Source organism: Odontesthes bonariensis, chromosome 3 (assembly GCF_027942865.1).
Source record: "Odontesthes bonariensis isolate fOdoBon6 chromosome 3, fOdoBon6.hap1, whole genome shotgun sequence".
Classification (NCBI taxonomy): Eukaryota; Metazoa; Chordata; class Actinopteri; order Atheriniformes; family Atherinopsidae; genus Odontesthes; species Odontesthes bonariensis.
The window spans coordinates 34923797-34944779 of NC_134508.1; the positions used below are offsets into that span (position 1 = coordinate 34923797).

The window sequence follows — 20983 nt, forward strand, 5'->3', positions numbered from 1 at the left end:
TGCTGTGGCGCACCACTCGAGGCAGTATCAGACATCTAAAGCAAATATTTCTAATACATCTTATTTCACAACAATTGACAACGTATAACTGATACTAAAGATTACTCTCAGGTGGGTATATGCAGTGCGAAGGGGTCTTAACAAAATCTCCAAATCTGATGCCTCTGAAATGAGACCAGATTCTGTAAACCCTGTTGAGGGTAGCAGGAGGCTGAAGCCTTTAACAGCTGCTATTGGTTAAGAAGGCAGGGACGCTAGAGCGTCCAACACAAGACTAATACAGAGACGGACAATCAGACACTCGCAACTACAGTGTAAGCCATGCAGATACAGGGAGGGCACACAAACCCCGCAATAATACCCTTTTTGCTGTGAAGTGCTAACTTAACCACCATGCCACCACATTCAAATGCTTGTTCACTTTAAACTATACAAAAAAAACATCAAATTGATGCTCTTTTACGTGTCAAATAACTGTACCGTTTGTGTTGACCATGTACTCAAATATAGTCTCTCCCGGCTTGGTTTGAGGCACATCAATTTCGCTTTCATGACCTCTCATGAAGACCTCCAGCTTGTCTCTGTCCTCTAATTCTAAAAGAGCTCCCAGACTCCACATCAGGCAAAAGACAAAGAGGCGCTCAAGGTGCTTGCTTCCAGCAAAGCCCTCTGTCTCCTTGGTTGGGAGGAGGCCCTCCAGCAGATTGACGGACTGAAGAAGGAACATAGTCAAACAATTCAGGCTTCGAGGCATCATCTGATTCTGTTTTTATTCTCAGTCTTTTTTTTTTTTTAAATACACACCTGTATTATGTAGTTACACTCCAAAAGCTCCATTTTGGGTTTAAGGTTTTGCCTCATATACATGTAAACATCCTCAAATGTCTTTTCATATAAACCGATGATGCTCTCTGCCTCTCTAGCAGGGCGCTTCTTGGCCCATCCCTGCAATACAAAAGCCAAGTTCTATCTAAGCACTGCTTACAAAGCATTGTTCTTTTTCAGGCAAAAAAAAGTCTTCAACACTTAGATATCACAAAAGTACCTGGAGGATGGGTAGCCAGCTGAGAGCTGAGGAGCTTATAAAAACCATTCCCACACGGGACACAGTAGCAGGGGAGGCATTATCCATGTTGTGCACCTCAAACACCAACTTGCAGGATGGTGACATGACGATGCGGTCACCATTAGCCAGGGTCAGTGTTTTGTTATCATCCAGGACTGAGTTGAGGTTCTCGATCCATATTGCATCAACGGGACCATCCAGCACAATCCAGATGACTTCCCCTGAAGAGTAAACCCGTCGAAGCAATTAAATGTTTGAGTTCTCCGGCAGCCTCTGGCACTTTGTCAGTCACTAATGAGCCGCTGTCCCACTACTGGATCAAAAGTGGGCGAGCCAGTGTGTGCCAAGGACAACAGCATCTCCACTGTCATTCCCAGAACTTAAAAGGGGCCTGTTTTGGGGTCCCGTAGGAACAGGAGCCTGGGATTTGCCCCAGCTGCTACCCTCGGACCAGACAAGGCTAAGTGTAGTTCCGTATGCGGTGGTGTCAATCTGAAAGGTGGGTTTACATGTCAGGGACGAGGTGCTTACGACCAAGGCAGCTCGGCGGGTCACCATTTTGTTTTGTTGTGTTTTGGTTACAACGCACTGTGCAGTAAACCATACTGGCTGTCTCATGTGACGTCTCATATTTTAGCTCTAAATATGCATGAACTGGCATCTATAGCTTAAGAAAAGTGCTCAGCTTCTGAGCTGACATTTTCATTGTCTTGTTGAAGCCGGGCAGTAATATCGTGCAGATGCAGTATTTAGCATCACATTAAAATTGCAACAACCTTTATATTGTGTTATACTGAATGTAATATGATAAAAATGTCTAAAGTACAATACTATGTATTGCTTAGATATTATTTAATACAATACCGTTTTCATTTGGACAGTTTTATATTTTTTCTTAGGATCTCATCTGTGTTAATCACAAACACTTTCTTAGCTTAGATGTTGACAAAATGTTGGAATTACCCTTCTTAGCTTTGAGTGACCTCCGCCACAGTGTGGAAAAGATTCCATCAGTCCAATCATTAGTTGCTGCATCCAGACGACCAAACATCTGCGGAGCAGTGATTGCTTTGGGGTTCATGCGCATCTCTCTGTGTGGGGTTCCACATTCACTCAGTGATCTCATAAGAACGTTGATAACCGAGGTCTTCCCGGCCCCACTTGGGCCTAAAGTCATCAGCCCATGGCGCACTCGAGAAGACTCATAAAGCTGACCCAGACAGCAACAGTGATATACCAGTAAGAAAAGTACTTTCCAAAAGCTAACTTTATAATAATTATGCTAAACAACAATTTTAAGGCACCTGAACAAGCTTGAGGTTCCACGGTGGGTGGTTAACGAGACCGGCAAGCTCAACTTGATTAGCAACAGCAGCTTGAAGTTCAGTATATGTGCTGTTGTCCTGCTGGATACCAGGGAACAGGTCATTGATAAGACTAAGGAAGAGGGGCTCATCCTCATCCACCTGAAACACACAGATGGATTTTTTTATTCACAGCACTGTATCCAGTGTACAGAGTATACTTTCACACCCACAATTCAATACAATTCAATATATCACAGCTGTTGGTAAGAACTAAGTTTGTGTGATACCAGTTTGGACAGATTCATGTCACGAAGCACTCTCATGACAGTGCTGGACTCAGTGTCATCAGGTCGAGCTCTTTTACACGCCCCAAGTGTTCTCAACACAGACAGGATGTTCCTTAGTCCAAAGTCATAGTGGACCTGTCAAATAGCAGAGGTTATATGTCAGTAGTTCAATAACCAAACAAAATAGGAATTATGAAATGCTAACAAGATTCTCACCTGTTTTGTGAGTTGCTCCTCACAAAGTTTGTAAAGAACAAAGAATTTCTGTGCTAAGTTAACATTCTCATTGAATCCACAACTGGCTAGTTTGACTCTCATTATAATCTGTCGGAGACAAAAGTGTAGAGGGATGTGTTAGGACCACAGCAAAAAGAAAAACGTTTCTCTCCACAGAAAGAAGCCTTGACCCACCTGCCTGTCTGGCACCATCATGGACACTGTCCTGAACTGCACTTTTAGATTTTCAGGAAGTTCCTGACGGCCTGCATATCCTGGATTCTAGATACAGAGGCATGACATATCTTTGTATATACTGTATATCTAATGTTTTCCATCTAGTTTCAAGGAGTTTCTTTTAATAGGACTGTGTGTTTCCATGTCTTACCATGGTGATAAACAGGCCGAACTCTGGATTCAAGTTCACGCAGTCTCCGTCCGTAAAAATGAAAGTGCTTCTGTGTTTCTTTCGTGATGTCAGAACAATTGAGATCTGCTGAGCAGCAACGGAAAGCACTGGCAGGTCGATTCTGTTGAACTCATCGAAGCAGCCCCAGGACCCTGACTGTGCAAGGCCTGGAAAATAAAAACACAATAGGACATCACATAAATGAAACTGTACACCACTGCTCGATGACTTGTTTCATTGCCTAATGTACCTTTATATATCCTGCCGAGTCCTCTGAAGTCCATTTGGTCCGAGCAGTTGAAGACCACAACGTACTTGCCAAGGCAACGACCCATGTCTTTGGTGGTTTCAGTCTTACCGGTGCCGGCTGGCCCAGCAGGAGCTCCTCCCATACTCATGCCCAGAGCCTGGGCCAGTGTGATATAACACCTTTGTAGAAAAAAAAACTGTTCTTGAATGCAACATAGGAATTAAAACCTACAAGCAAAGTTGACTTATTACAGCAAGTTGCTTATAAAAATCAATTTTCTCTTTTCTTGCCTGTCAGTCAGAGGGGTGATGACCAGCCGATCAGTACAGCCTAAGAACTCGTTCTGATAGATGAAGTCGACATTAGTTATGGATACAATGACTTTGTCCAGATCCTCCTTGAAGTAAAATCTGCTCTGCTTCAGCCATTCAAAGTCGCTGATACATTTCACACGCTTCTTTACCTGCAAACAAAGCGGAGCTTAACTCAAGTGTTTTACAGAAAGAAAAGAACAGACATTTACTGAAGAAAAAAACCTTACCAGGTCATTAAAAATGTCACTCTGGTGCACATGAATTGTGACAAGTGTTTCATATTTGACTCTGTCAAATTTGCTCAGGTCATAGGTGGTTTGTTTAATGAGCATGCTGAGTAGGTTGTGAAACCTCTTTTTCGTAAGAGGCATGATCTCCTTCTTATCGGCAGCGATTCTTAGGGCCTCTTCAGAATCTCTTGTCCAAAGCATCTGGATTCCTAACAAGCCCACCTTAAAACACACAAGGCAGAATAAAATGAATCTTGGGAACTCTATGAATATAGAAATCAATTATGATACCATCGTATCTCTCAAAACTACGGAAGCCCAGAGCGGACGTGGTACGTATAAACTTTTTTTTTGATGGTTTTCTCCAGATAACGAGATAATTATCTCGTTATCTGGAGAAAACGATTATTGTTTTCTGGAAATGATCGAAAACCATCAAACAAAAGTTTATACGTACCACGTCCGCTCTGGGCTTCCGTACAAAACTCCAAAGATATTCACACTTGTTATTTAAAAAACTTTTTTCCACAAAGGAGGAAAGTTGTGTCATAGATTTAGTACAAGACTGAAGCTGTGGAGAAAATCTATAACAAAAGCAAATATCACACAGTACAACCTGCTGGAGGTGCAAGCCATGGCGACCTGATAGATACTGGCTTGCATTAGAAATCAACCTGCTAAATGTATTTCCAAGCGGCCACAATGTTGTCTACTCACCTGTGCTTGATATTTGTCAAGGAAAGTGAGAAGGTCAAAGTCTTCATCGTTTATCTCTAGATCTGAAGCTCTGATGATGGAGTGTAAGGAGGCTTGCTGTTGCAGCAACAGCTCTCCAAGCCAGAGCTCCACAGCTCCCTGCGCCATGACACATTTGTCCAGCTGAAAGCAGAAATACACGTTTATCAAACTGCAATTATCAAAGACTTCTAAAAACCGAAGAATTGATACACCCAAGCAATGTTACAGATTAAACTACCAAAGATTAGAAATCTTTTTTTTTTTTCTTTCCATTTACACAAACTGTAAAAGGGATTTACAGCCCCAATTTCAATATAGTCGGGACACTCTGTTGAAATTAGGTCAAAGAAAACATAAAATGTTGAAAGTGAGACATTTTACTGTTTAATGAAATATTTTGAACTTGATGGTAGCAAAATGTCTCAAATAAGTTGGGAAGGGATCTGCAATAGGCTGGAAAAGCAAGTGCTACTAAAAGGAAACAGCTGGAGGAACGTGTAGCAGCTGGATATGACTGGGTATTGGAAAAGCCCCTTAAAGTAGCAGGGAGCAGGGGGTCAGCAACCTGCAAAAAAACTATGTCAACAAATGTTGGAGCAATTTCAGAACACTGTTCCTCAAAGTAGCACAATATTTCATTGTCTACTGCAGTGTTTTTCAAACCTGGTCCTCGGGGACCACTGCCCCGCATGTTTTAGAGGTTTCCTGCTCCAACACACCTGATTGAAATGATCAGCTCGTTATCAGGCAACTGCAGAGCTTGTACTGGTCTACAGTACAAAATATCATTCAAAGATTGATAGAATCTATCTATGTAGAATCTCTGTCGTCGTTGGGCCCTCAGGCAGCTCTGTATTACAAACTTTTTACAATAATTTTGTCATGGAAATCACTACATGTGCTCAGGAACACTTCCAGAAACCACTGTCTGTGAGAACAGCTTGCCTTGCCATGCACAAATGCAAGTAAGAAGCTCTATCATGCAAAGAAGAAACCTATGTGAATGCCATCCAGAAACGCTGCCATCTTCTCTGGACCATGGTTCATTTAGAGTGAACTGAGGAAAAGTGTAGAATTGTTTTGTCATTAGACAAATCAAAATTTAAAATTCTTTTTAGAAATCACAGACGCTGCGTCCTCCGGACAAAGAAGGAGTGGGACCATCCATGAGATTTGTAAATCACTGCATTCCGTTTTTAATTATACATTAAACAGTGGTCAAACCTTTTAGGAATTGGGGCTGTACAATGGAATATTTTTACATGTTGAGAAAACCAAAATGAATCAGTTAAACTCTTTAAAAGCACACGACATACCGGTAATTTCTCCCCTTCCTGTGAGAGAACGGCCAAAATCTTGTTATATTCCGTTGGATGAAACTCTGCTTCGTTGACATTGTCAAACACTCCAAGGAGATGAGACTGAAACACAATTGTATCAAAATTGACTTTTGTCAAGTGATAAAATGTCAACTTGAAAGTTATCCAAGTAAAACTTAAAGAGGTCATAGTGATTATTTGAATTTTCATTTTAAGACATCATGCAAACATTCAGATGTATGGCTGTAATTTATATTAATTAAAACAATAACTGAATACATAAATAAATGAATTTAAAAATGATATATATCTATATATAGGTATATGTATATCCATATATTCATAGTGACAACAATGTTCAAACTCATTCTAACCTGAATTGTATGAGAGTCGCTGGCTTGTCCAAGGATTTCCAAAAGAGATGGATCGGATACAAAGAAGAATCTTGGAAAAAGGAGCCTCTTCTTCTCAAGGTAACTGTTAAATTAGAAATACGTAACATCAACACCCACTGCACTGGTATAACAACAATCTATTTAATTCTGCACATCTTATTTTTTGAGTCAATCTAAAGTATTTGGACTAATGTTGTTCGTAAAGAATTACCCTGCAAGAGATTTCTGACAGAGCTCTAGCTGTTTCTGAAGCTCGGGTAGGTGATGCCCTAACATTGGGTCACCCACACAGCAGTCCACCACTTTTGGCACCTTCTGAGCACGCTGCATGACCTTAATCCAGGACTTGTCGATATCTTGAAAGCGTTTTGCCTCCTGTAATAGAAAAAAAAAGGGCAGTTTGAATTTTACTTAAGGAAGCATTCTAAGGTGTAGTTTTCCCCAGGATAGAAAGCATGAACTGCACCTGTGGGAGGTCTTTGGCGATGTCACCCCCAACAAACACAGCTTCCAAGTAGATCCACAAGTTTTGCACAATAACCCACTGTTCAATGACTTCCGATGATGTTGAAAGATTGGAGAGCCAATCCTGGATCTCTGTTTTGTAGTATGCACTGTACCTGTACAAAGCAGATAAGGACACAAGCTACTTAAAACTTTAAAGGTGTTGTAAAATGCTGTTGGTAAATGTCAAATCTGTTAAGAACAAGATAAGTTTATTTCTACTTCTTCCTCTTTAACTAAGTGCGTACATTCACTTTAGTTTAACAGACTTTCATTATATTGTTCCGGAGTTCAAGGCTCCTTAGGAACTGATTTAATCAGTGGAATGTAAATCTGAAGCTGTTGTTAACTTGTATTACCTGTTGCTTAGCAGTGAGCCCAGTACCATCAAGCTATCCTCCAGGATGGTAAGAATCTCTGCTGTCTCTGCCCCCTTCAGCATTAGTTCTCCTCTATCCTTGAATGTCATCAAACTAAGGGTCTGACCAGACCACAAGTCTTTTACCTGTGACAATTTGGCCTCAATATCCTTCTCTTTTACAGCAGATATGGAGATGTCCTATGAATGAAGAAAGCCAGGCTAAGGAGGTTAGACACATACAAAAAGAAGAAATATTGTTGCTAGAACTGTGGAATTAAATGTATTCAAACTTCCAGCGAACCTCAATATCATCCTTGTACTTCAGCAAAGGGGCTTCCATGATGTTCTTCAGCATAAAGGTTTTGGACTCCACCTCAAATTGGTGTCCAGTTAAGTCTCCAATCCGGTCCCAGTGTCTCCGCATCATGGATTTGTTTGCCATCAATTCCAGCAGCGGGCACGACTCATTGAAATCATCAATGGTCCTCTTTAGGTCAAGGAAGGCTTGCCAGTCCTTTAGTGCTTTGGGCAGCTTCCGGCACCTACAAATAGAGATGATAAACAATATATCTATCACAGGAATACAAAAGAAATCAAAAATACAATGCTGGCACAAAGCAGGTTGTAATGGCTCAGAAATACTCCACCTATTCTGAAATTCCACAAGTTCTGCATTGATCTTTTCAATGTCCACGTCTGTCCACAGGATTTTATAGTACCCACTGATCTTACTCATCACTGTATCATACAGGCCGTAGAGTTTCCGAAGCAGCTCAAGCTCTTTTCTAAAAAAAAAAAAGGAAAAATCCTTAAAAGATATTACAATCTTTGTTAGTTAATATTAATGGAATTTTCATTGATGGCTCTGATAGAAAGCTTTGTCAGGATAGTAACAAACTTCTTCTGGTGTAGAAAGTTATTCTCCGTAACAGGTAAGCCGAGAAGTTGCTCCCCAGAAGTATATGTGGTGAAATTTCTCCACAGTTCATCAAATCTAGCCTGAGTAAAAAGAACATTTTTTGGCAATAAAATTAGATTCAGCAAACGAGAAGAAAACTGCCATGTTTATAAAACCAAAACCAAAATTCAAATTAAATGTAATTTCACATTTTTGTACTGCTGTTTCATGTAGTTTGTAGTCTTTTGATTTGAATTTCTTTTCAATTTGTCTTTATAAGTCTCTATCAAAATAGATTATCTTCCACTCAAAATAAAGCTAAAGGCTTTTCTTCTTCTTCCTCACATGTTTTAAGCGTAAAACATTAACTGGAATATAGAACGGTGAGAGTGAGCAGTAATGGTACCTGAAAGGCTTGCAGCTGCCTGCTGGCTACTTGTGGAGGAATTCCTTCAACCATTGGGCCTTCCTGAAATGCAGGATCATATGAGCTGATAAGAACGTCTACATTTTTCCAAACACCCATAGAAACAAGGTCATTCACAGATTACTTACAGAGTCGTATTCTTCCTTAAAAGAGTAAACATCCTTCTCGAAAACAGCAACACATTCCACAAGGTTTCGTTTGAACTTGGGCTGCATGCAAACCAGCTCATCTTGCACTGATCTCTGAGAAAATCCGAGTTCAAAATTCATTATCGAAGCTTTGTTACAGAGGAACACATCATGAAAAAAATCATTTAAAGAAAAAAGCCTGAATGTCTTGATAGTACTAACAGCTTTAGACTGAAGTTGTGTGAAGAGATGCCTCAGATTGTACACTCCTTCTGCTTCTCTTTTGGTCACTTCTGCTTCATTTTTGGTCAATATTTCAAAGGCTTCCTGTAAACAACATTATTTCATGTTTCTTATCAGTCTGCAATGTTTGCAACTGTAAAGGTCAAAGAGGGAGCTCTGCTTAAGGTACTGTATATGTCTAAAAAAACGAATGACCGTCCTAGTCATACCTCAATAGAAATTAATGTCATATCAGTCTGAATTTCAGCATCTCGAAGCTTTGACAGGGTGCCCATGGCATGACGCACATCTTCCAGATTAGAAACAGAATGCGATACTTGTACAAGGTATTTGTTGATGTGTAAACTGATGTTAATCATTTTCTTCTTGTAATCCTCCTTCAAGTATCTGCAGATCAGTTTCTTCCAGGCTTTGGTCTCAGCCATCAATGCCTTCTTTAATAAACCTAAAAAAAGGAAAGAGAAAGAATTTCCCATGTAAAGCTGGAATCACTCCTTTAAAAGACCAAATTAAAAAAAAAAACTAGCAAAGGCTAACATGTGACGGTACAACCAATATCATGGGTTTTCCAATCAGCATTTACCCTGAAAAAGATTGTACACCCTCCTTCAGTTTTAAGGTTTAACAGATCATAATGGATAAATCCTCTGATCCTTACCAGGCCGTAGATACAGTGCCTTGTGAAAGTATTCGGCCCCCTTGAACATTTCAACCTTTTGCCACATTTCAGGCTTCAAACATAAAGATATAACATTTTATTTTTTTGTGAAGAATCAACAACAAGTGGGACACAATCGTGAAGTGGAATGAAATTTATTGGATGTGTCAAACTTTTTTAACAAATAAATAACTGAAAAGTGGGGCGTGCAATATTATTCGGCCCCTTTACTTTCAGTGCAGCAAACTCAGGCCACAGTTACACATAGCCGGGTATTTAGAGAAACGAATATTTCCCCCCCTCCGTTTTCAATAATAACATCGTGCACACAACATCGTTTTCAAAAAACTTGTCATTTACATCAACCCGCATAAAAGCGCGAATAAAGCCATGCAAGCCAATCAAAATCCTCAGAATCGAGGACTTTCCTCATGTGAAGGAGGAGGTAACGCGAGCAAATATCACAACAAAACTGAAGGCAATAAGAGGGAAATATAGACAGTCAGTGGATACTGGACGCAGGAGAGCCACGGAAAAGTGATGCTCCTCTATTTTGAACTGTGCGAGCAGGTTTGGGGTGGCAAATGCAATAAGGCCAGAATCGTTTGCACAAACGTAAAAATTAGTAGAACTTTAACATCATCCATGATAATCCTGATCAGTAGCCAAACAAACTGTAAACATAAGGCGCTCGCATGACGTTAAGCATTTTCTGGCGCATAATGTGACGTTTAAGAACCTAGAACGCCGTTTCTCCCAGTTGACACGGCAACACATAACCGGCGTTATCAGACATCTCCACTTTGGCCGGAGGTTTTAGAAATAATCGTTTTCTGTGATAAAAACGGGGTTTTGGTGTAAATGAGAGGCCAAACTGCAGGAAAATATCTGCGTCTTCCTATTGTGTAAACGGGGCCTCTCTCCAGAAGTTCAGTGAGGATCTCTGAATGATCCAATGTTGTCCCAAATGACTGATGATGATAAACAGAATCCACCTGTGTGTAATCAAGTCTCCGTAGAAATGCAGCTGCTCTGTGATAGTCTCAGGGTTCTGTTCAAAGCGCAGAGAGCATCATGAACACCAAGGAACACACCAGGCAGGTCCGAGATACTGTTGTGGAGAAGTTTAAAGCCGGATTTGGATACAAAAAGTAGGGATGGCCGGTGAAGCCTCATGAAGCTTCCACAGAGTTCATCTGATTGTGCCAGGAAATGAACCAAAGTTTCGGGGCTTTGAAACCACACAGAACAGTGGAATCTGGTGGTGCACCGCAAGTATCATCTGCTTCAACCAGCCTCATTGTCCTTGTTATACTTTAATATGTACAAAATAAAAAGCGTAAAAGAAAGAAAATTGTGATTTTATATGACAAGTGCTTGTGTTACATTGAAAGTGGCTAGTAGTTCTACTAGAACTACTAGCCACCGTACCTTGAAACCTTTATCTTCCACAATAGAAAATGGTTGCACATCCATAACAATCATATCCACCCACACAGAATCAAGCTTTTGCTTCCTTGACACTACAAAAATAAAATTCTGCATATCAAGAAAATAAACGCAGGGCAAACTTGTAAAATGCTGGATTCAAACTCATAACCTTTGGATGCAAAAGCCACTAAGCTAATCACTGAGCTATCAGTTAAGTGACTGCGTCAACCCACCATCTACATGATGTCTAGTTAAAGACATCATCCATAGCTAAGAATAATAGTACACTTTAGTTGTTTTAAATAATTCAGAAACACTTTGCGTAATTAACACACCTTTCTGTCAGAACACAGACAGAGAGGCGTTTGGTACACGGGACACAGCTGTGTAATAATGGCCGCAAGCGCTTTGTTTGTGATATGTGCTAAATAAACAAGTCCAAAATGAATGTATTGTCCTACATAACTTAGATTCTTAAATGTGCTGCCCCCTTATTTTAAGAAGAGAACTATATTAGCATGCATACCCATAATAATAATAAAGCTTATATTTACACTTGAAAAACAAAAACTAGCAAACATCTTACATCACACAATAGTATATTGTACAATAGTAGGGGTGGGCGGTATGGCCTAAAATGTATACCCCGGTAAAATTTGAGCCACTGACGGTATACGGTATATATCGCGGTATGGTACTTTTGTATATAAATTACAACAGAACAGTTTCTCAGTGGTTACCATAGCACCAAATAAACACTTTCAATCAGGATGTTTGCAGCAATATTAAATTAAATGTATTGTGCAAAACAGAAAACACAGGAAATATAAAAAATATATACGTTATATTTATATTTAAAAAACAAGAAAAGGTACATTTCCTCGAATAAACTCTGTGAGAGAAAAGCCGCTGCCTCTTGGATAACGGAACTTTCATAGGCGCCTTCCACTTATTCAACATGCTCAAATATGCGTCATGTTTCAGACACCCCATTTGTGCATGTTAAACTGCTTGTTAATACGATGAGTGTTTTATTACTTTCCATGTCTTCCAAAAGAGAAAATAATCAGGATTTTGAGGATGTTACCGTTACACACCAGCTGAGACGCAGGGTAGCAAAACATTATGGGCGTGAAAACGAAACTTAGAAAATCGGCTCGGCGCATGCGCAAAACCACAAAGTAGCAAATCTCGACAAGTAGGAGAAATCGACAGAACACCGGCTTTGACTCGTTTCATATTCCGGAGCATGGTTACCCCGCAGGTGGTAAAACAAATTACTCGTGTTACCTTGTCTTGCGATTACTGTCGCACGGCATATCCAAGCGGATGTTCAAAACTTTGCATTACTGCCATCTACAGGACTCATGAGCTATTGCGGTATAAGGTATGGCAAAAAAATCTCTACCGTTGGTGAAAAATACCGCATAAGGTATGATACCGTGCATACCGCCTACCCCTATACAATAGTATCACCTTATTAGGAGAAACCAAGGTGAAGTGATCCCAAGCCACAAAACGTTTCTTGCCAGAAGCCATGGAAAAGAGCAATGAATTGAATTCAATTCTGACAGGGCAACAGAACTGGTTGGGAAACCAGTTTGGGATTCATTCTCCTTTTATAGAGAATAGCGCGCCCAAGTGTTCAAACGATGAGAGACCTCTGAACCGTGGTTCCACCAAACAATGCATTCGGCGCTTCGGACGTCATCAATCACGTGATTAGCGCCATTTCATACACGCCCCGGAACATTGTGCCGAACCACTTTGCTTCACGATGATGAAACAAGCGCCGAAGCGTCCGTGTCAAACGAGCCATCCCTAACAAAAAGATTTCCCAAGCTTCCCAAGGAGCACTGTGCAAGCAATCATACTGAAATGAAAGGAGTATCAGACCACTGCAAATCTACCAAGACCCGGCCGTCCCTCTAAACTTTCATCTGGAACAAGGAGAAGACTGATCAGAGATGCAGCCAAGAGGCCCATGATCACTCTGGATGAACTGCAGAGATCTACAGCTGAGGTGGGAGAGTCTGTCCATAGGACAACAATCACACGTACACTGCACAAATCTGGCCTTTATGGAAGAGTGGTAAGAAGAAAGCCATTTCACAAAGATATCCATAAAAAGTGTTGTTTAAAGTTTGCCACAAGCCACCTGGGAGACACACCAAACATGTGGAAGAAGGTGCTCTGGTCAGATGAAACCAAAATCCAACTGTTTGGCCACAATGCAAAACGATATGTTTGGCGTAAAAGCAACACAGCTCATCACCCTGAACACACCATCCCCACTGTCAAACATGGTGGTGGCAGCATCATGGTTTGGGCCGGCTTTTTGTCAGCAGGGACAGGGAGGATGGTCAAAATTGATGGGAAGATGGATGGGGCCAAATACAGGACCATTCTGGAAGAAAACCTGTTGGAGTTTGCAAGAGACCTGAGACTGGGACGGAGATTTATCTTCCAACAAGACAATGATCCAAAACATAAAGCCAAATCTACAATGGAATGGTTCACAAATAAACGTATCTAGGTGTTGGAATGGCCAAGTCAAAGTCCAGACCTGAATCCAATCGAGAATCTGTGGAAAGAGCTGAAGACTGCTGTTCACAAACGCTCTCCATCCAACCTCACTGAGTTCGAGCTGTTTTGCAAGGAAGAATGGGCAAGAATTTCAGTCTCTCAATGTGCAAAACTGATAGAGACATACCCCAAGCAACTTGCAGCTGTAATTGCAGCTAAAGGCGGTGCAGTTTTTTATTTGCTAAAAACGTTTGACACATTGAAATTAGTTTCATTCCACTTCACGATTGTGTCCCACTTGTTGTTTTCTTCACAAAAAAAATACATTTTCTATCTTTGTGTGAAGCCTGAAATGTGGCAAAAGGTTGAAAAGTTCAAGGGACCGAATACTTTCGCAAGGCAGCATAGAAGTAAAAAAGAAAAAAAAAAACAACAGCTTACCTGTTGAAAGTTCAGTAGACCCAAAAACAATCTCAGGCTTGATAGCATCAATGTCTTGCTCAACTGAGTCGTAGTACTGGATTTCAGATTTAATCTGAATCAGGGATGGATTGCTACCCATAAATTCCTGTAAAAAAAAAAAATGAAGACAATTAAACCGTTATCATTATAGGGGAAAAAACAGCCAACATGTCTTCTAGGGAAAACAAACCTGGACTTTGAGGTTCCTGTCCACATTCCAAATCACCCTGAAAGGATCGAAATGCTTCAAAACGTCACTTGCTTGTTCCTTCTGGGAGCTGATTGCAGTTTTCAGATCGACCACAACTTTTTTAATGTCCCTGTGTTCAAAAACACTCTGGAAGAAATTGTTGCCTTTTGTGATGAAAATAGGACAAAAAAAAAGGGAAAATAAATTAATTTAAACACAGTTTTAACCAAACGTTGATCTTAACAATTTCATGAATAAAACCAATCCTGTTCAAATGATTGTTTTACTTATCAGACACCTGATTGTCAGATGAAAACAGTAAGCTATTTTGACAATGTCTGTTGTGGGATTTCATTTTTAAAGCAGTATTTGTGCAGCCATTGTATTGTTAAAAGTTACATTTTACGCAGGATAACAGCTTTTTGGGGGATTTAGGTTGCTTGTTGACTGCTGATAAGCTGCATCTTTATACGGTCATTTTCTGGTGGAAACTATAGCAATTGACCTTGTTATCCCATGGAAAGTAGTTTTGTTATCCTCAGATAAAAGTAGAATAAACTCATGATCTCGTGATAATGTCGTCACAATAACTAATTGCAGCCAAGGCCCCTCGCTCCTGTTTACACACACAAGTCAGTGCACTTGAAACATCTTCACAGACTTCTGCATGCTCGTATCTAACAACTTAAAAAATGTATGATATTAAAACTAATATAATACATGAAAGTTTAAATGAAATAATCCTAATTATAACTGATCAAATGACAATTTATGGGAGATCCCCATTTGCGGACTTGTTTTATCAGGTGTCTGCTGTCATGTATGTGCATGCTGACAGTTAGTAACCTTTGTTCTGTGTGTCATCTTGACTGTACTCCTTCTGCCAAGCAACACCCTTGCTAACCTCCAACACACAGTCAATAAGTTGATTTATGGCCTGTTGGATCTCATCTACATTGGGAATCATTACCTGAGGACAAATATCAGACATAGTAGCAACATTGTAGTGCTTGACAAGACAGGCAAAGAATTAAAGATAATGTATTTCCCCTGACCATAAACCATTGTAGCGAATGAAAATCATCCAACCATGAGTAGAAAGAAAACAATAACTCACCATATTGGGTTTGTCCAGTTGGGCTTCAGACTGAATCAGTGGGACCACCTTCGGCTTAATCTTTGCCCTCTGGTAAGTGCTAAAATACACATTTATTGATTTTACTCTTTCAGAGGTTATTTCCTTTCTTTGTGATACTGTTCTTCTTATTTAAACCCAGAAATACTCACTTGGTGCCACAAATTCTCCTTTTAAGGATCTCCAGGGATAACTTGGTGCTTTTGACAAGTGCATCGAATACCTTTGTACTGAAGAGTTCATAAAGCTTCTTAAACTCCTGAAATGAGGATTTTTTATTTGAGGCATTAATGCCTGTGTTGGCACACAACAGTTTATAGAAAAGACATGTTTTGCAGTTGGTATCCAATCATACCTTTTCGAACTTGATCTGTTTATCTTTCAATGGACCCTCTAAAAGCCTCTTGCTCTCTCTTGAGAAGGTCACACTCCTCCCTGAAATTTATATATATATGTATAAAAAAAGCTGAGATGCTAATTATACGAAAAGAAAAGTCATTTACATTTGTGCTACACACCTTGAACAGGTTCCTCCACAATCTTGGTGCCTTTTGGTTCATAAATAGCACTTAACACATTACCCAACTCCATAACAGCTCCTTTAACATAACTGCATTTGTAATCCAGTGTCTTTGCCCACTCCTTACAACGGTTCTGAAAAACAAAAGAGGAATAGTTGCACTACGAGCGTTTCAATGAAACAGAATTCAGAGTTCATTGGAAAACTCAAAAGTTTACTCAAACCACGACATCGAGCCTTTGCTCTTTGACAAAGTAATGATTGTTTCAAACTCACGTAATGGATGAAAAACACTTTAACTTCCCTTAATGGATATGGAGAATAAAAATAAGATGGTCATGCCTTATTGTGGTCAACCAGCTGCTGCAGCAAAGATGCACGGCCTTCTGGGAGCTCTATCAGAACAGTCTCAGACATGTCTTTGAGGACATCATCAATTTGTATCTTACAAATATCCTGCACCTGAAAAAGAAAGTGGCATCTAGAAGCGTGGCTTTTGTCCAAGAGAGCTGTCACACCAACCCAAACATATCTGAACAATGTGACATTTAACCTGATGTTGATACTTTTCAGTATCAGTAGAATTTTTATTCATCAACAAACCTTTTTTACAAGATTTTGGAGCTCAGACAGAGCAGTTTCAACATTTTGAAAGAACTTGTCCAGGAGGAGGGAAGACCAGGTCAGCAGCACCGAACCGTGTCGAAGTGCAGATTCCACCTGGACATTTTAAGGATGTAGAATTACAATCAAAAGCTCTTCAGGACACGTCTGCTCGAGACATTTCTCAAATCGGCAAAACCCCTTCCCACTGCCTACAGCAGGGTTCACATTCATCAAGTAACAATTTCCCACTAAAGAAGACGGACCACCTGCCGTACACACGGTATGAAAAGCTTACGTTTTTTATTTTTGAAGCCATCAAACTGTTGAAGTCTGCGGGTATGCTCTCACAAGTGGATTCAAAATCTTCCAGAATGGTCTATAAAAAGGCATACAGGTCAAATTCTCTTAAGTTAAACAATCCCGTAAAAAAAATGTAAATCCCGGTTTACCTTTAGTCTGAGGTGATGGGCATTTATTTTGCTTTCCATCTTGATAAGAAGCGAAGCCTGCGTTGGAACCTTATGCCCCATTTTCAACAAACACTTAGCCTCCCGAATGACTTCGGTTATTTTAGGGTCAAAGTTGACGACTAATTTTCCAGTATTTGGGTGGCGAACCAGCAGGGTAATGTTCAAGACTGTTATACGGAACAGAGAAAGCTCGTTTTAACAGTGTGCAATAATGGAATCGACAGGGGCTGTTTTCTGCCATTAGTGTCAAATTATGACATCAGAACAAGAGAACCAACCGTGATCTAGTTTGGAAACTTTCTCCATCCACGTTTCGTGTTGAAGAAGCTCAAACTCGACCAACATAGCTGCAGTCCCATTGTACATTCTGACCACATCTTGTCCCACGGGACTACATAGGATGTCCGAGTTTTCCTGCAAAGGAAGGGAGATTTGATCGTCGTTAAAATGTCACTGTGAAGTATAACTGTAAAGTTGTTTTGCTGATAGAAACTGTGTCTCACTTTCATGTACAATATCGGCTCCTCTATCTTTTTATAGAGGTGTCTGACCCAACCAATCCTGCCAGCCACTGGTGGCATATTTCTGGATAATGGAATGTCATCCTTCTGATTGTCAAAGACCTGCAAATGAAGTTTACAAAACATACTAAAATCATTAACAGTTTTCTTCCATTTTCAATTCAAAATGTTTCACTCATCTGAAGATTTCTTTCAGCTTAATACGTTTAATAAGGTTTATTGTTTGGTATCTAAGCCCAAGCAAACTGAATACCTTTTTCACAAACTCCACCTCTGAAGCAAAGTGCTGAAGAATAACACCCAAAATGTTGGAAATGTGAGTTGCAAGACAGGGAAGGTTCAGCTTCTGAAAACTATCAAAACAAATTTCATAGATTGCTTATATTTTTTCCTTTTAATGCCACAGTTAGAATAGAGTCTTCATGTCATACTTCCAAATTCTGCAAATTGTACTGACCGCTGTAGCAGGCAAAGAGCTTGCTGAGATGAGATGATGTTTGAGAAGTACGAACACATAAATGCCTGGAGCTGACTCTGTGGAAAAGGACAAGATTGTGGGGATACTCTGAGAATACAACGTCAATATTATTTTCTTTTTTCAGCTTCAAGCTGTGTCGATACAAGCAGTAGATCCTCATTCCTCAGAGATTCTACAATCTTACTAGTCCTTCTTTCTGTTCCTAAACGTGTAATTCTTTTAAGTGTGGCCATGTGTGAATGCAACGGCTGTTTGGAGTAAATGAGTGTTGCTGTGATGTTGCACGTATGAACCTGTTCCCAACTTTCACTAAAGATCTTCATCTGGTTGAGGCTTCCTGAAAAAATGAGCTTGAACCAACATTTGGGTACAAGCTGTAGATTACACTTACCTCAATGTGGCTCATTTGAGCCATGAACTTCACAAAATCAGTTTCAAATTCAGTCGTCCTCGGGGACAACATGTCATACTTCTTCCTTTTCAGATTCATGGACACAGTGTGGAATTGTCTGGCTGATTTCTCAATGCCTTCAATGTTTGACTTTTCAAGAGATTCAAATGTCTTGAACACTGTGATTATTTTCTTGATCTACAAAAGACAATATTCGTCGTCACATTGCAAGGCCTTATGATAGAAGTGGGATGGAGATTTAAGAGAATGAACAAAGACAACACCTTTTCAAGTTGCTTGCAGAAGCTCTCAAACTTGCAAAAAATCTGCATCTCTGAAACCTCAAGGAATGTTTTCCCAGTTTCTTCCATTACTTGTACCTTTTTTTTCTGGAAACAGGTCTGATACTCCTGATATAAGCATGTACAGACCTGCCAAAGATAAAAGAAACATGATGACAGCTACAGTCTACTGATGTCAAAATGTGTAATCTTAAGCCTTGGTAATAATAACCCAAATGTTTAGTAATATCAGCTTCAGTCACCTGCATTTTTCTGATGAGTTTTTCAGCATCTTGATCCCATATAAGACAACTGCCATCGTCAGTAATGTAGGATCTGCATGCTGTGACCATCTGATTTGTGATCTGGAAAAGTGGTCAGTTGTGTGGCTACAGTTTTACAAAGGGAGCTGGATCCTTGCACTGCGTCTTCTCATGAAAGTTACGTTTTCCGGTGACAACTTAAATATTTCAGAAACTGAACACACTTCACTTACTTTGACAAGCAGCGCAGACATCTTTTCGCTTGTATTGTAATATAGTGAAACACGGTAAATCATGTGAATGGCACTGATGACCTTCGGCACATTTTCTGTCATGGAAACCTGAAATCACATTTCATGATTTAGGAGGATCAATGAAGATGAATTATCATCTATTTCTACACTTAAGTTTGCCAAACTTGCAAACTTTTTACTAATTCTTTGTTAAAAAAAATGTATATAAGTTGTCTAAATAATGGCTGCCTGGATAGTACAAAACAATGTAATAAGGACATATTAATTCAGTGTTACCAAACACAAACTATTCATTAGAATCAAACTGTTAAATGTACATACGGGGTCACTGTTGTACAGAGGATGTAAGACTTTCTCAAGTGTTGACAAGAATTTGAAATTGTCTTTTGCCTCATTGACACGATATGTTATCCTCGTGTCGAGATCCCGCCACACCTGCACGGGTACAAGACTGCGTTAATAGGAATCCATTGATTGATTTAATAAATCTAGTCATTCACAAATGATCTTAGCATAGGATTTTATCAGAATACATGAAATAATTCAGGACTAGGCTCAGATGTGACACCAACACTTTCCAGTGAAATGAAACAGTGCCTACTCAGCATCATCTTAATGCAGAACGGCTACATACTGTACTGTGTTAACAAATAATCATTTCCAAAAACTATTTTTTTCATACATCTGTGAAGATCACCTACATGCAGTGAACACTGAATCCATGATCATTGCAAGCTATCCAACGTCGATATCTTCTACATTGCAATTTTCAGGCATTTGTCATGATTTATGTATCACAGACTGTTTTTAATTTCACTTTACATGCAGCAAACCTTAACTACATACACTAAAACTGATACAAAGTGAAAATGTTCAATAGCTTTGGTATTACTCTGTGTACATTGAACACTTGTGTCAGTACCTTCATTATTTTGGAATGGTTGAGATGGAGCACCATCACCACCGCCTTACACTCTGGGCTTTTGATGTGATCGATGATAGAGTTGTACTGTAAAGACATTCGTTTCCAGTGTTCTAACTCACTCAGTGGTCCGGCAGAATCATCCTCTTTCCTCAACAAATCACTCTCCATCAGGACCTGATGACAATGGATACATCACCAACATCACCATTAAGCTTTGCTGTCTGAGCAATCCTATCATATTTCCCAATCTTCCATAACTATCTGATCCATCTTGGCCTGATGTCACCATCTCTAACCAATGAGCTTTGTGCCCATCACAGTCATCGCAAATTCATTTTTAGCATTTAACAGCACAAATTAAGGTTGTTGGATCAAATATAATCTCTGAAATCTACCAACCTGCTCGATTTGTTTGCACCATTGCATCAGAATTTCTTCCAGCCGTTGCACCATGTCAAAGTTGGCAGCCGCAGCTTTCATATCACCCAGACAGGCCAGTTTAGACAAGTCAATATCTGTGACTGTTTTCAGATGAACGACGCTCTCATTGCTCCTCTGGATATCTGAAGTATAAATAAGACAAAGTACAAAATCATCAGTACTGGTTACAAACCATCTTTTGGTTACAGTATTGCTTGTTATTGTGTACTTCAACATAAGATGGTTTTAAATCAGTTGAGTAAGATTTGCCCGAGAGATGGAGCTTAAAGTTACAATCTTTCTAAAGAGCCACCCTCCAATAACTTATTCACATTCAGTTGGCAATAAATGTGAAACATT

At 39.8% G+C, this 20983-nt stretch overlaps 1 pseudogene; it reads right to left on the reverse strand.

Moving 5' to 3' along the window:
* The window catches only part of LOC142376973 (dynein axonemal heavy chain 8-like), a 55104-nt pseudogene that overhangs the window by 14644 nt on the left and 19477 nt on the right, over positions 1 to 20983 (reverse strand).